Consider the following 13,347-nt stretch of genomic DNA (forward strand, 5'->3'; position numbering starts at 1 on the left):
TAGATAGACCTTACTATTAAGTAAACCAGTTCACCCTCTCAGCAAATGGCTTGATTTAAATGCTTAGCTGTGAAAATCATATATTCTATTGCTCTCTTCAGTTTCTGTATACAGCCTTTGCTCAAAACCAATTAATAGAGATTAGTCATTTTGTCATAATGTTGAAAAGGCACTGCACTACTGTGGTACTATAGCTGTAAGAAAATACTCACAGCTATAATATAAAGCATAAATTTAATTAATCATCCTAGTGATTGCAATGTCAGCCCAGCTCACAAAATTATATTACTGAACTTTTTACACTACTCCAATGTACCTGATTTTTTTCTAGATGCTAAAATGGGCTTCTATGCCATGTACATTCATATAACTGTTGGCCTTTTCCATCTTTCTTATAATTTGATTGAGTAAAGGCAATGCACTTAGATGCATCACTGCACACTTATGATGATTAACTTCTGTTCTTGGGTTCTATTATAATGTTCAGTAGAAGTAAAATCTGACCCAAACCCTCTAAACAAACAAAACAAAACATCCATCAACAAATTTCTAGTAAATATATATAACAACCTAAGGATTATCAAACAGGATAACCCCAACTCATTTAGATGTTTGTCCCTTGTCAAATATTTTTAAATACTGGTGTGAAATATGCTGATTAAAGCACAGTGGTTTTCTCCATTCTCTAGTATAAAATCATAAAATCATTTAGGTTGAAAAAGACTTTAAAGCTGCTCAAGTCCTACCATAAACCTAACACTGCCAAGTCTACCATAAAAACCACAGCCTTAGGTGCCACAATCATGTGGTTTGCAAAGAGAACGGAATTCTTCTGTTCAACTTTATTTTGCACACTTATCTTAAACACCGCAGTTAAAATAATATTTTTAATAGGAAAATATGCTTCTTGTATTCTGTGAACTGGAAAGTTTTGTGTCAAACAAAGTAAAGCTTGGTGAAATTTGAGTGAAGAGCCTTGCCATCTAACAGAGGTCGGTGCCAGATACTGTGAAGAAAGATCAAAAAAAAATAAATCTATGCTTTCTTAGGGAATTTTTGAATTCTCTGCTTTTCACCTGATTTGGAAATCAGCTCAAGCCTTGAAACCACATTTATATCTTCTTTGTATTTGCTATGACTATTGTCCTGAGAGAATGTAGAATTTGCCTCATTGGGGATATCCAGAAATAGACTGGACCAGTTCCTGAGCAATCAGATACAATTGCTTTGAGGAGGAGATGGGACTGCATGGCCATCAAAGGTCCCCTCCAAGCTGAATTGTTCTGTGGTGCCACGATTTAATCTGCCTTCCAGATATCCGAGTCAAAAGCAACAAGTAAAGGGCTGCTGGGAAAGGCAAACCTGCTCGAGGTTTTTTGGTGGTTGGTTTTTTTTACTGTTAACACAAGTCCTTGTTTCATTCAAGTTAGTTGTAATGTTGTAATTTTGCTTGAATATTAAAGCAGCAAGGGAAATTTGGAAGGCAGGAGTGGCCATAACTTCAAGGTTCAAACCAAGGAGAGAGGAAGAAGGTAGTCATGGAGAATATGGCCAGTAGGAGAATAAGGCTGGCATTATAAGCTGATATTAATGGATATGGATATTAATAGAATTAACTCAAAAAGCTGGGGATAACCCCCAAAACCTCCACTGCTAGTCATAAAAAACCATTAAACAGATTCTGAAGAATTTTATATTTTTAGGCATTCTGTAGATGCTCAATACTGCAAATTATTATGGCTGCTGGTACGGGTTATGAGCTAGTGGCTTGATCATGGTGACAAGAGGGGATGGTAGCAGATTTCATATGTGCTTGTTATGTCGATCTCCAAAAGGTTAGCAGTAAGATGGGGTGCCAAAAAAAAAAAAGGCAATCAAACCTGGCAGATACCCAGGGGAATTTTTTTAAGTCTTTCAGTAATAAGGTGAGAGAAAGGGATTTTTCTTTTATTTATTTTTAAACATTTATTAGACTCAGCAATAAATCTGGTTTAAGTGACACTGTAATGCTGGGGTCCAGCAATTAGCCTGCACTTCCAAATTGATACAGCATTTGCCTGTGCGGCCTTGACTTGGCTAATTGGCTGCCTTTCCTTCTTTGCATTCTGTTGTGAGGGTATGATGACAGTGATTCAGCATGTACAACACAGGCATAAAAAAATAATTTAATGCTCCACTTACTCAGCAGGCGTGATTGACACTCTCTTGGGTGACTGCTGCAGTAGAGCTGGTCGGGGGAGCACGTTGGCACTTGCTTTGCTCTAAAAGTGAAGCCAAGACAACTGTTCTAGTACAATATCTTTTTGAAAGTCAGAATGTGGTAAAATTATTGAATATGATTGACAGCTTGAAGTAGACAACTCTCTAGATGGGTATCTAGAGCAAGAAAGCACGTAGTAAATGGTGATGACTCCTGCCAGCAAAGAGCTGATCCTTTACATTTGCATGTGAGTGAAAAGTAGATTTATTTTGTTTGCATTTAGTAACACCATCAGTGCTTTATAAAATAAAATAATTTGCTCATTAATCAATAACTTTTTATACAATCACATGATTTTGAAAGCAGAGTAAGTTATTACCCACAGCATCTAGGATTGTTTTTCATTTGCTGTGTTTGCCACCTTTTTCTGTTACAACTCATCCAGCTTTACTATTGACAGAAAATTCTCCAGGATCATTTTTCATTAACATTTTTGTTAATGAATAAGCCAGAAGTGTTCAGAGGAAGTTTGCAAAGAGAAAATTGCTTCTAAAATACATTACTTTCTATTACTGTAGGTGAATTATTTTGTATTTTCCAGGTTTCTGCTTAGACAGGAAGTAACAGCTTGGTAGAACACTAAATGGCTGAAAGTGAAGGAACAGGACAATTTCTTGAGAGTACTTTATGGAGCTAAATGGAAGAGTGTTATTTGAATTTCATGGTGTATTTTAGAAAACATTTCCCCAACTTGCTAGTGCCTCTGTCAGCAAGGCCTTTTCATTGCTTTTGTGTTCTTTTTCAAGGACCCTCTTTCACAGTGGCTAAGAGGTGCTTGTGAGCTTGCTTCTGCAGAGCAATGCTTATGTTAAGGCAGCTCCAGGAACAAAAGGTTTGCAGGATTCAGTCCCATTTCCCAAAATAGCCTTGCAAACTTTTACAGCCACATGGTATAAGGAAAGAGAGTTGATACCATGTCAATTTTGCCCACACAGCAAGACAATATGAAAAGGAAATATTCCTTATCCTCCTTTCCCTTTCTAAGAGAAAGTTTTGAAGAACTTTAAAAAAAAAAAAAAAAAGGCCTCCTCTCTAGAAATTATCAACTTAGGGCTGTATCTTCTAATGAAAATGTCATGACTGTTCCATTAGGAAATCATGGACAATGCTTTGCCTGCTAATGCAGGAATGCAACTTTTTCTCACTGGTACATCACATCAAAGGACAGTTGAATTAAAACTGGAGCACTTAAAATGCACAGAAAGTTGCTTAAAATATCTGTAAAGAAATATCAAATTAAGGTATTAAGAAGATTATTATATAGATAAAAGTATTAGGTTGTAGTAGTCACTTGGTAGTGGTGACTGACCTGTAGATTGAGGAGTTTTCTTAGTCAAGTTTAGTCAAACTTCAGCAAGTGACTTAACTTGACTAAGAAGTTTAGTCACTTGTGTGAGTTAAGTAATAAAATTTCATTGAAATTCAAAAATGACACAATTTCACTGTAGACAAGTAGCTACCTTAGAAATAAAATTTCCCCATGACTCCTTACTAGCATTTTTAGAATTCTATGTACAATTGAAAATGGTTTCTGATCTTATTCAAAATTTTAATGTTAGAGCAATTCTTTGCTCCTGTATTTTTTTTTCCCTGAGGAAAACAAACTTGCTTACACTATCAACTTGTGTTCTTAAATTTGCATGAGCCAATGAATAAAATGAAGACAATTCATTAAATAAATTTCCAACTGCTCAGAGAAAACTCTTCTCTACAACAGAAGCTACAGAGGTTGTCATTCAACATTTAAAAATAAATTACCTGGATTGTTTCACTAATGGGACAAAATATATACAGCAGAGGCATTGTATGTTATGGTGTCACTCCAGGTTTTAAACAACTTAATGAATCTGTGTTTCATCCAAGGTTTGTGCATGATATAAAGATATCTATCACTATACAATATATACATTGTGTGCTATGTAGTCTTGCGTTACTGATTTTGTGAAAGGGGCTACGAGAGTAAGGTGCGACACAAAGCTGTTATTGAGTTTTGCCACATAAGCATGACGTTGGATGTGTTAGTTCATGGGCTGTGACCAAGGTAGAAACTCAAGGCTTTGTAGGTTACAGGCAGGGAAATGGAGGATGGGTGGTTTCAGCCAAGATCCCAGGGGCAGCAGGAACCAGATAGTACAAAATGGAAACGGGAGAAAATAGGATTGAGACCATTTCAGTAGGTGTGAAGAGACAGAGAGGATGAATTTTGAGGGATGTTTTATCTGCATATGGGGAAGTGAACATATCTACACGAGTCTATCAGCATGCATGCACACACACAAATGTATATGCAGGTTTTAAGTGGGTATCATAAATACTGCCTGCAATTTTCAATTCTTAGTTATCAGAGGTGAATGTGGCCTTTTTTCCCCAGTCTAAGTACTTTGTGCCTACTATTTATTTATTATAGACTACATTTCACATTTTTTCATTTATTTCATGTGATGATGTTTATGCTTCCTAACTTGGAGGACTGAAATTTTTCTATGCAGGAGAAAGGAACTGAAGCTTTAACACTATCCATAGAAAATTCTTGTTTAGCTCATTCACACTGCTCCAGCTTAGTCATTTTGCTTAATACTCATTACATCCTAAGTTCCCAAATATATAGTTTGTAAACAAAACCATAAAAAACGTGTTTATGAATGTGTATTGGAGAGAAATGAACAATATATCACCTAAGCAATAATGGCGATTTATGTTCAAATAAATGTTTGTAAATGCTTTCTTCATAGCATTACATAGTTAGGTTCTCTGTTAAGGTGGGTAAATATCCATTTGTGTGTAAATACACACTACATATTCTTTATAATGTTATTGTTATTGTTTTAGATTATATCTTCCATTCTGCTTTAACGTAATCATGCAGATATTTCAGGTCAAAGGTTCACTTTTTCCTTATCATTTATAGTTTTATAAATTACTTTACAGAATTAAGCTGGGTGATTGCAGTCCTGAACTGGCTTCCTAGGCATTTAGAACTGTCAGACTTCCCCTGTGTTTACTCTTGCAGTCTGATGCTTCTTGACATGCTGTTTTGTGTTTTAGACCATTAGAGAGGTTTTGTTCATTTGGAAGAATGAGATTAAAGAGAACGCACCAGCTTTTCCTCTCCCCTCCTAGACCCTATAGTTCCTTTTGATTTAAATTCAGATTTAAAAAGAAAAAAAGAAAAAAAAAGGGAATTTTTTGAGCTAAGCTAAACTGGAGAAGTCCACAGAATTTATTATCAAGGGATGTCTCATCTCTCAAACTAATACAAGACTTTGCAGCTATTGATTACATGCTAAGGATGCATAAACTGTTAATCATGCGTGGAGGCAACAGAATAAATGTACTACCAAGAGAAAATGGGCAAATAATTGTCAGTAGTGCAGTTATATTTATCTGTTTACTACACCTATGATGCAGGGGCAGCTGTGTTTTGCATCCAAAAAGATAATTTCTAAAAATATATTGAATATCACCTCATTGCTACTGAAACTAGTGTAGTAGAGCTGATTATCTAAGTAATAATTCAGATGTTTTCTTCAGCTCCCTGAAGTATGTGATCAATAAGAAATTTGTAAGCTGGCTTAAAAAATCAGTCACTAGATGAAGTGAAAGGAGGTAAAACTCATAGATTTTCATGCAATTGCATTATAACCTTTGTTTGCACCAAGATAAATCTGTAATGTTAACACAGTATAAATACCATCGTTTCATTTATTCTGGGTTTATATTTCACATGACAAACAGATGGACATACTAATGCAGAAAAAGTTAATTTTTTTTTTTGTGTTTGCATCCATATTTGTTTTGTATTATGTGTGTGTCACATTTGAGAAGGGAGATGCCCAGCAATCGCTATGATTTTTATCATGGGAATATATAACTGTTAATTTTTTCCTTTTTATCAGACTGCAGAAAATACTTCAAATTGTACTACTTCTGTCAACTTCATTAAATTCTCTTACTTTGATGTTCACCATTTCTTCATGCTTCTAAGTTTAAAAGGATTAAAGGCCTGAGTTTTCAAATGTGGCTGCCTAAAATCAGGTGTCTTAAATGCTGATGTGAAACAAGACCTTTTTAAAAAACGAAAACCAACAGTAAAAAAAAAGAAGCCCAAAACAAATTAAATCAATGCAACCAAACAAAAAACGCTACCAGCAAGTATCTTAGTTAGACTTTCCAACTTACATTTATCTATGTGACAGGTGTCCTGTTTAAATAGATTCTGAGAATGAGGGAGTTCAGGTACTCCAACAATGGAATAGTATTTTATTCCAATAATTTATGAGAAGGGCATATTGATGCCTTATATCATCCTGCATCAATATTGATACAATTGGTAATACAATGTAGTGTGTCTTTGGGTTGGAATACAAATCAAATTGTAAGAAGAGAGTCCCTGGCTAAAGGTAAGTTGTTCATGAACTATCACTATGCAGTAAGAATTGGGGCCCATGCTGATAACTATTTTATGCCTTTACTTCCAAGCTGTTTTTAACTCTACTTGGAAATGGTCAAAAATCTGCCAGTTACAGACAAGAAACTTGAATATGATTGGCAGGAATTATTCTGTCATACAGACTGGTTTATGAAAATCAGACTGAAATGCATGACATTTTGGGGATGTCTGAAGGATCTTCCTGTATTATCATCATATTGTTAAATAATGGAGTTATTGGTAGTTAATCAGAACTAAATTCTCTTGGACTTGTAGGTTAATAATCCTTAAAACTCAGGGGCTTCATCCTGGATATTCTAGTACAGCTCACCTTACCTAGGGATTTTTGTTAGCTTCGTTCATAACATAACTTAATTACAGTTTGCTCCTTTGACAACAGCACATTACCCCCAAAAGTGCAGAAGTGATCACAGTTGATGTGCATAGTTCTTGCTGAAGCTGTGGTTGTGTCTTGAAATATTTAATTCTAGTTTGGTCCTTTTTAATGAGTCATAAACTTCTCTGTTCAGCAGTCCTAACCAAGTTTATGATGTGAGGAATTTAGTAGCTATATAAAAAATCCATTCTGCCTGATTCATCATTTACTAATAACAAAAGTAATAATTGAGAGCAATGCAGACAAAATGAGCAAGCAAGAAACCCTTGTTTACTGTTTTCTTACTGCACTTCTTACAGTTATTCCTGTGTGGGTTGTGCTTCCATCAGCTCTTTTCCCTCTTACCTTTCTTCAAGGTTCTTATCAGAGGTCTTTCAGATAATTCTTCACAGCAACAGGACCGTAATTTTTTTTTTCCTTTGAGTTTTGGGAGCATTTTCGTTTTATAGGACCTTGCATGAACTGAGAAAGGAGCAACAACCATGGTGATATCTTGGAATAATCCTCTATTATTTCCCACACGCCAAGGAAAGAGTTACCCTAGAAAGGTCAGGAGAAGCCACAGGACAAAGAAGCTCATGTTCTATTAGAAGAAAAGTCCGGGAAATTCCAGTGGCTGTTCAGACTGAGAATATTGGAAGAAATATAAGGGCTTCTTTTTGTCTATGTAGTTTTTGTTATAGAAGGCAAGATAATTAAAGGAATCTTAGTCAGAAACAGTGTTCTTTAAATTATAGGGTTATTACCTGTACTTTTTAAATAATGGCCATAGATTTGCTTTTCTATAGGAGAGTTTTCATTTAACATAGGCCTTACATCTCTCTGTGGCTCCCTTAAATGGAGAAATTATCACACCTTCCAAGTCCAGTTAGTTTTCACCTCCAGTGTCACCAATGAAGGCCACTTGGTTTGCTTTTAAACTTGCTAAACTTGAATTTCAGTCAGTGTGATTAAAGCAAAAATTGGAAGTCAGCTCCTCAGTGTAATAACAGACTAGAAAGAGTTCAAGGGGGAGGAAGGATCCAAAAGCCAACCCAAATTAAAGAACTGAATACACAGACAGTGTATAGAAAGGATATGCTGGTTTTGAGAAGCACCATCTTTATTTGAAATGTTTGTGCTCTAAAATTTGTCCAGTTTTTTCCATTTCATTTGAACAAATGTGCATTCTGGGTTCTTATCAGAAGATCTAATTCTCCCACCTCTGCCAGGTATGTGGAAATTAAACTGTCTTGCAGTCAATATTTGAGATTTCTGAGGAAAGGCAGCAAAAGCAGAGCACATGTCACACTTTGCTAGCCTCTTTGTATGGGACTTTTTCACAGCTTTTGGGACATCTGTTTGTCTCTGACTAACAGCAGGCTAATTTGTATTATCATTAAAAAGAGGTTCTGAGGAAATGCATGCTCTCACCTTGCTGCTTCTGCAGCTGTGAAGGCTTTTGTTTTCACTCCCATCTCTGTGTAAGTGAAGATAATTATTACAGCGACCTGAGGAGGTCGCTGGGGTGAGAGAGAAGGGCGAGAATCTTGTTTCTTGATCAGAAGGCTGAATTTATTGATATATGATATATAATGCATTATTACTATACTAAAGAGAATATAGAGAGAAGTTGCAGAGGCTTGGTAAGCCAAGAATAGAATATAATCTAAAACAAAGTTCTGTGTCCCGGGACTCTGTCCCCAGCTTGCTCCTGTGATTGGCCCTTAATTATAAACACATGGAACATGAACCAATAACAGGTGCATCCTATTGCATTTCAGAGCAGCTGATAACAATTGTTTACATTCTTCTTCTGGGGCCCTTGCTTCCCAGAAGATGCAGAAATCGGAAAGAAAGGATTTCTATGAAAAAATGTCTGCGACAGATAATCTCTACAAAGAGGCTTGATATTGACCTGTCATATCATGAGTTGCTTATCAAGCACTAAAGAAATTGAATTTCATTTTATCTGTTATCTGGAGAGTCTTATTAAATCATCCTGCAGTTGAGAGGTTGTATGGGGTCAACAGGTTCTGTCTCTTTCACCATCTATGCCTCTATTGTTAACCTTTGGAGAATTACTAAAGTGTTCTTTATTTTATCACATAAGGTTGGGTTAAATCTTGATCCAGAAATTGTTGTGATTGAGTGCCATATGCATGCAATTTTTTTGCATGGTTTCTGGATAAGGATTGAGCATTTAGTAATCTGTACAAACATAGAGATCTCTTATCATTCTGATTTTTCTGTTGTTTTGGTCTTCTCTCAATGCCTCTGTTTTTAATTGGTTCAATGAGGCTAAAACCAGTCAGACTGGATAATAAATGCGAGTCAGTGATCACTTGGTAGTATTTGTAGACACAAAGCAGGGGTGAGGAGGAGGGGGATAACAGACATGGATATTGCCAGGTGTGAAAAGCAAAGGGCAGAGGGAGAAGTGGCTGCAAGTAGTGGTGGAAATGGGAGGAAGGTCATGGCAGCAGCCCATGGGCAGGCAAGGTCTGGCAGGAGGGAGCCTGTCATCATTAGTGGTGCTCATGAGAATCTAAAGGTCAACCTTGCCACCACCACCACCACCAAATCAACATATGCTTTGTTGCTGGGTTTCTGTTCGAAGAAACTCTGCCAGTCAGGATGTTCATATCTAAGAGCTTGATGCAGTCACAGGATATGGAAGAACTCCCTACAGCCTTTTATCTGATGGAGAAAAAGTCTTGAAAAAGAGAAATAAATTATGAATATCATCTCCCAAAAAATTTAAATTTTAAATGCAAGATTTAATGCAAAACCAAAAAAAAAAAAGCTATTTCATTCAAATTTGAAGCTCTCAATCAAGAAATCTTTCTAAAAGAATAAGCCAAATTATTGTTTTTTAAATAACACGTCCTTATGCTCAGATATTCAATTAGTGTCTGGGCACTGTTATGTTTTTCAAACTTGTTCTAAGAAAACCTTTAAAAAAACACCCACCAAACCTCTTTTTAAAAAAGGGCTGGAGTGTAGGATTGGAGTTAGAATTTGGATGGAACCATAGATTGTACATGAGCTTTATGAATTGCTGCAGCTGGGTGTCTGATGGCCACCAGTGACCTGGCAGCTGGGTTCAGCTTTCTCATGGCCCTGGCAGTAATTTGCTTTGTAGCCTTGAATAAGCTATTAACCTTTTTTGCGCCTCTTTCTTTTCACAGAAAAGTTTAACACCACTTACATGTCTCACAGGGGTAATTGGTAAATTAACGTTTGAAACATGTTAAGTGCCTTCTGCCATAATTTCTGACACTCCAGTGGACAGGTTAGGGATTGAGCAGGTATTTTGAGAGCATCTTATTTCTTCTGTCTTTGTCATATGGTGCCTATTTGACACAAGTAATTCAATAAAGTAAAAACTCGCGCTTAAAAGTCCATGTATTTTGGATAAAAGTTCTTGACGTGAGAAAAGATGGGAAGAAAACTGGGAAGACAAGACGTGAATTGAATTATTGGGATTTGCAGTACTCAAAGAGTATCAAGAAATAAGAAGATAATGCATTAATTGAAATAAAATCCCTGTAGGACTAAAGAAATGTTTCATTGAAACTCAAACCCTAAATTGTGATGGGAAATGGAAAAAACAAGGAGATGAACACTATTTGCTCCCATCAAGATCAAAGCTATTCTTAATGAGATGGTTGAGATCTTTGGGAAGCCTACTCAAAAATTTAATAGTGCTTTTTTCTGAGAAAAGTAATTATTCGAAGATTGCTTTTTACTGAGGTGTTACAGATGGAGACTTTGTTGTGGTGTGGTAGTTTAAAACAATTGGTCTTTACCTCTAGAGATTCCCAAGATGAACATTGCCCAGAAGAAAGAGTAAAATTGCGTTTTTAAAGCATCGTTTTAGGAGCAGTGGGACAGTTGGCAGAGTTTACTAAAGCTGTTGAGAGACTCTGCAGACTTTAATTACCATCTCAATATTGCAGAAGTTGTTTAATTTCTGCCAAAGAAGGGAATAGTTGTGAGAAAGCGAGATCACACTCTGTCTTTCATTCTTTCCTTTTGACAGGTGAATAAAGGATGCATTTCAGTATCTCCTCTGATGCTGTGACACATTTGTAAAATTTGCATGGAATTGTAAAATAATTTTTCTTTAAGTTTAACAAAGCTTTTATTTTTTTTCTTCTCTCTTTGAAGTGCTGTGCAGCATAGTGTAAATGCAGTTTAAGTCTGGTTATGAGATGCAAGATGAAAATGTTTTCTGTTACTGATTGGTGGCTTCAAACTATTGAGTTTCAGACTTCATGGTCAGACACCAGGTGTTATGTTGTTTTAATTCCAATAAATTTTGAAGTCAGGTTTGAATTCCATCTCTAGTGGGAGTGGTTGAAAGCACAAATTGGAGTAGGAGAACAAAGAGGAAATGACTAAAATGAGAAAAATAATTCCACTTCAGAAAGAAAACTTAGCCTATAACACATTTCCTTGGTGAAGGATATGTTTACTCTTCTAGGCCTCAAACTCTGAATCAGAGTATGTATAACTAAGTTTTGCACTGTCATTCATAGAAGAAAACGGCTGATTTTGTATATAACTATACATAAACATGTATGTATATATGTATTCGTCTCAACAGTTCTCTTCATTCGTGGCACTTGAGTGTGTTCAGTTTTTCCCCAAGTGCTTGCAGTAGCCAAGAGAATACTCATTCTTTGAAGACCCTTGTCAGCTCCTTCAGTAGATCTACTATATTGCTACTTTTTTTTCTTTCAATGACCACCTCACACCTCTCTCTACTTGCTAAAGCACCAGGCACTGTTTTCTCTATAAAACCCTGTTTTTTCTCCTTCTCTTCAAGTCTCTTATCTCTCAAGGACCTTTTCAATGCTAACTTTCAGTTTCAAATGTCTATTGTTACAGTACACTGTGTTCAGACATCTACTACCCAGGAAGTAGTCTTATTTATTTGCATTTTTCACTGTATATATGATAAAGAAACTTAATGGCAAAGATAATATATGTGCTTGTTCAAAATGAAGAAAGGATAGATCAAGGCAACAAATAGGTGAAATTTTTAATCCTTATCATTCATCATGTTGCTAGGAATACCTTTATGTTATATTTAGAATTCTGTTGTTTTGATGGTTGAAACTAAATGTTTGCAGTTTGTCTGGCAAACTGCATGCTGAATACATTACACTGATTCACATTTCCTTATTTCAATATACCATCTGTGCTTTTGGCTGATTTTTGTCTTGTTGGAACTCATGCAAGTTACAAAGAACAGTTATACTCAGAAGGAGAAATTCTATATTTCACTTCCTTGAACAATCTTGACTGTTTTGACCTTAAACCAGCAAGGACACACGGCTGAAACTGTATCAATCACAGGCTTTATTTTCTCTGGTGAGGAAGCATGTACTAGCAGGGTATATTTTCAGTGAAAGTCTTGTATATACAGACATGGTCATGATTTTCATTGTGTAATCATTTTAATTAAGTTCAACGATAAAAGTTACTCTTGCATGAGGAATGAATGCACTGAGGAGGCAGTGAAAGATTGATGACAGCTTGGGGAGCATCACGTACTCTGCTGGTGCAAATGAATGTGGGGAGAACAGCTGAGCTTGGGGAGCAGGTCAGAGATCACCTGCTCAGAGTAATCATGGTTTTGGGGTTTTGGAGGGATCAGGATGCAATGTGAATATCCCAAAGCATTTTTTTGTGCTATTTCCGAGGGGTTTTGCTTGAATGAAGAGTTTAATTACTAAAATAATAAACACTAATTAATATCTGCATCGTTTTTGTAACTGCTAGTTTAGTAAGGTAATTAGTATAATTAGTATACAGCGTTGCTTGGTGGCATGATAAATCATGATGTAGTAAATGTACACTCTTTACCATTATGATGTATTATCTAATTTACACAGGTAGATAAAAGGAAAAGGGTAAGGGGGAAATCAAGAAGGGAAGCCAGTAGTGACAGCTGGGTGGCCTTTTGGTCACTCTCCTTGCATCTGTTGCCTGTATTCTCAATTGCTTTGAATTACTCCCCTGATAATTAACTATTCTTTTTCTCACTATTGCTCTCTCCATCACTGATTACAGCCAGCAAAGACAGGACAAAGAGGAATGAAGTAAAAAAAAATTAAGGAGTGTTTTCTCCTCCTGTGCAAAGGATAATACTTGCCTATTTGTTGGGTGCTTCCTTAACTCTCACATCCCTGAATGCACCATCCACCAGCTACAGTTCAGTGCCAGATGAAGAATGCTAACATTGTTTTCTTCATTATGCTGTATTTTCTA

At 36.2% G+C, this 13,347-nt stretch overlaps 1 protein-coding gene across 5 annotated transcripts in view; it reads left to right on the forward strand.

Moving 5' to 3' along the window:
- Positions 1 to 13,347, forward strand: part of PTPRK (protein tyrosine phosphatase receptor type K) — a 296,820-nt gene that overhangs the window by 190,944 nt on the left and 92,529 nt on the right. The window lies entirely within an intron of this gene.

The sequence above is a fragment of the Melospiza georgiana genome, chromosome 3 (assembly GCF_028018845.1).
Source record: "Melospiza georgiana isolate bMelGeo1 chromosome 3, bMelGeo1.pri, whole genome shotgun sequence".
In the NCBI taxonomy this organism is placed as follows: domain Eukaryota; kingdom Metazoa; phylum Chordata; class Aves; order Passeriformes; family Passerellidae; genus Melospiza; species Melospiza georgiana.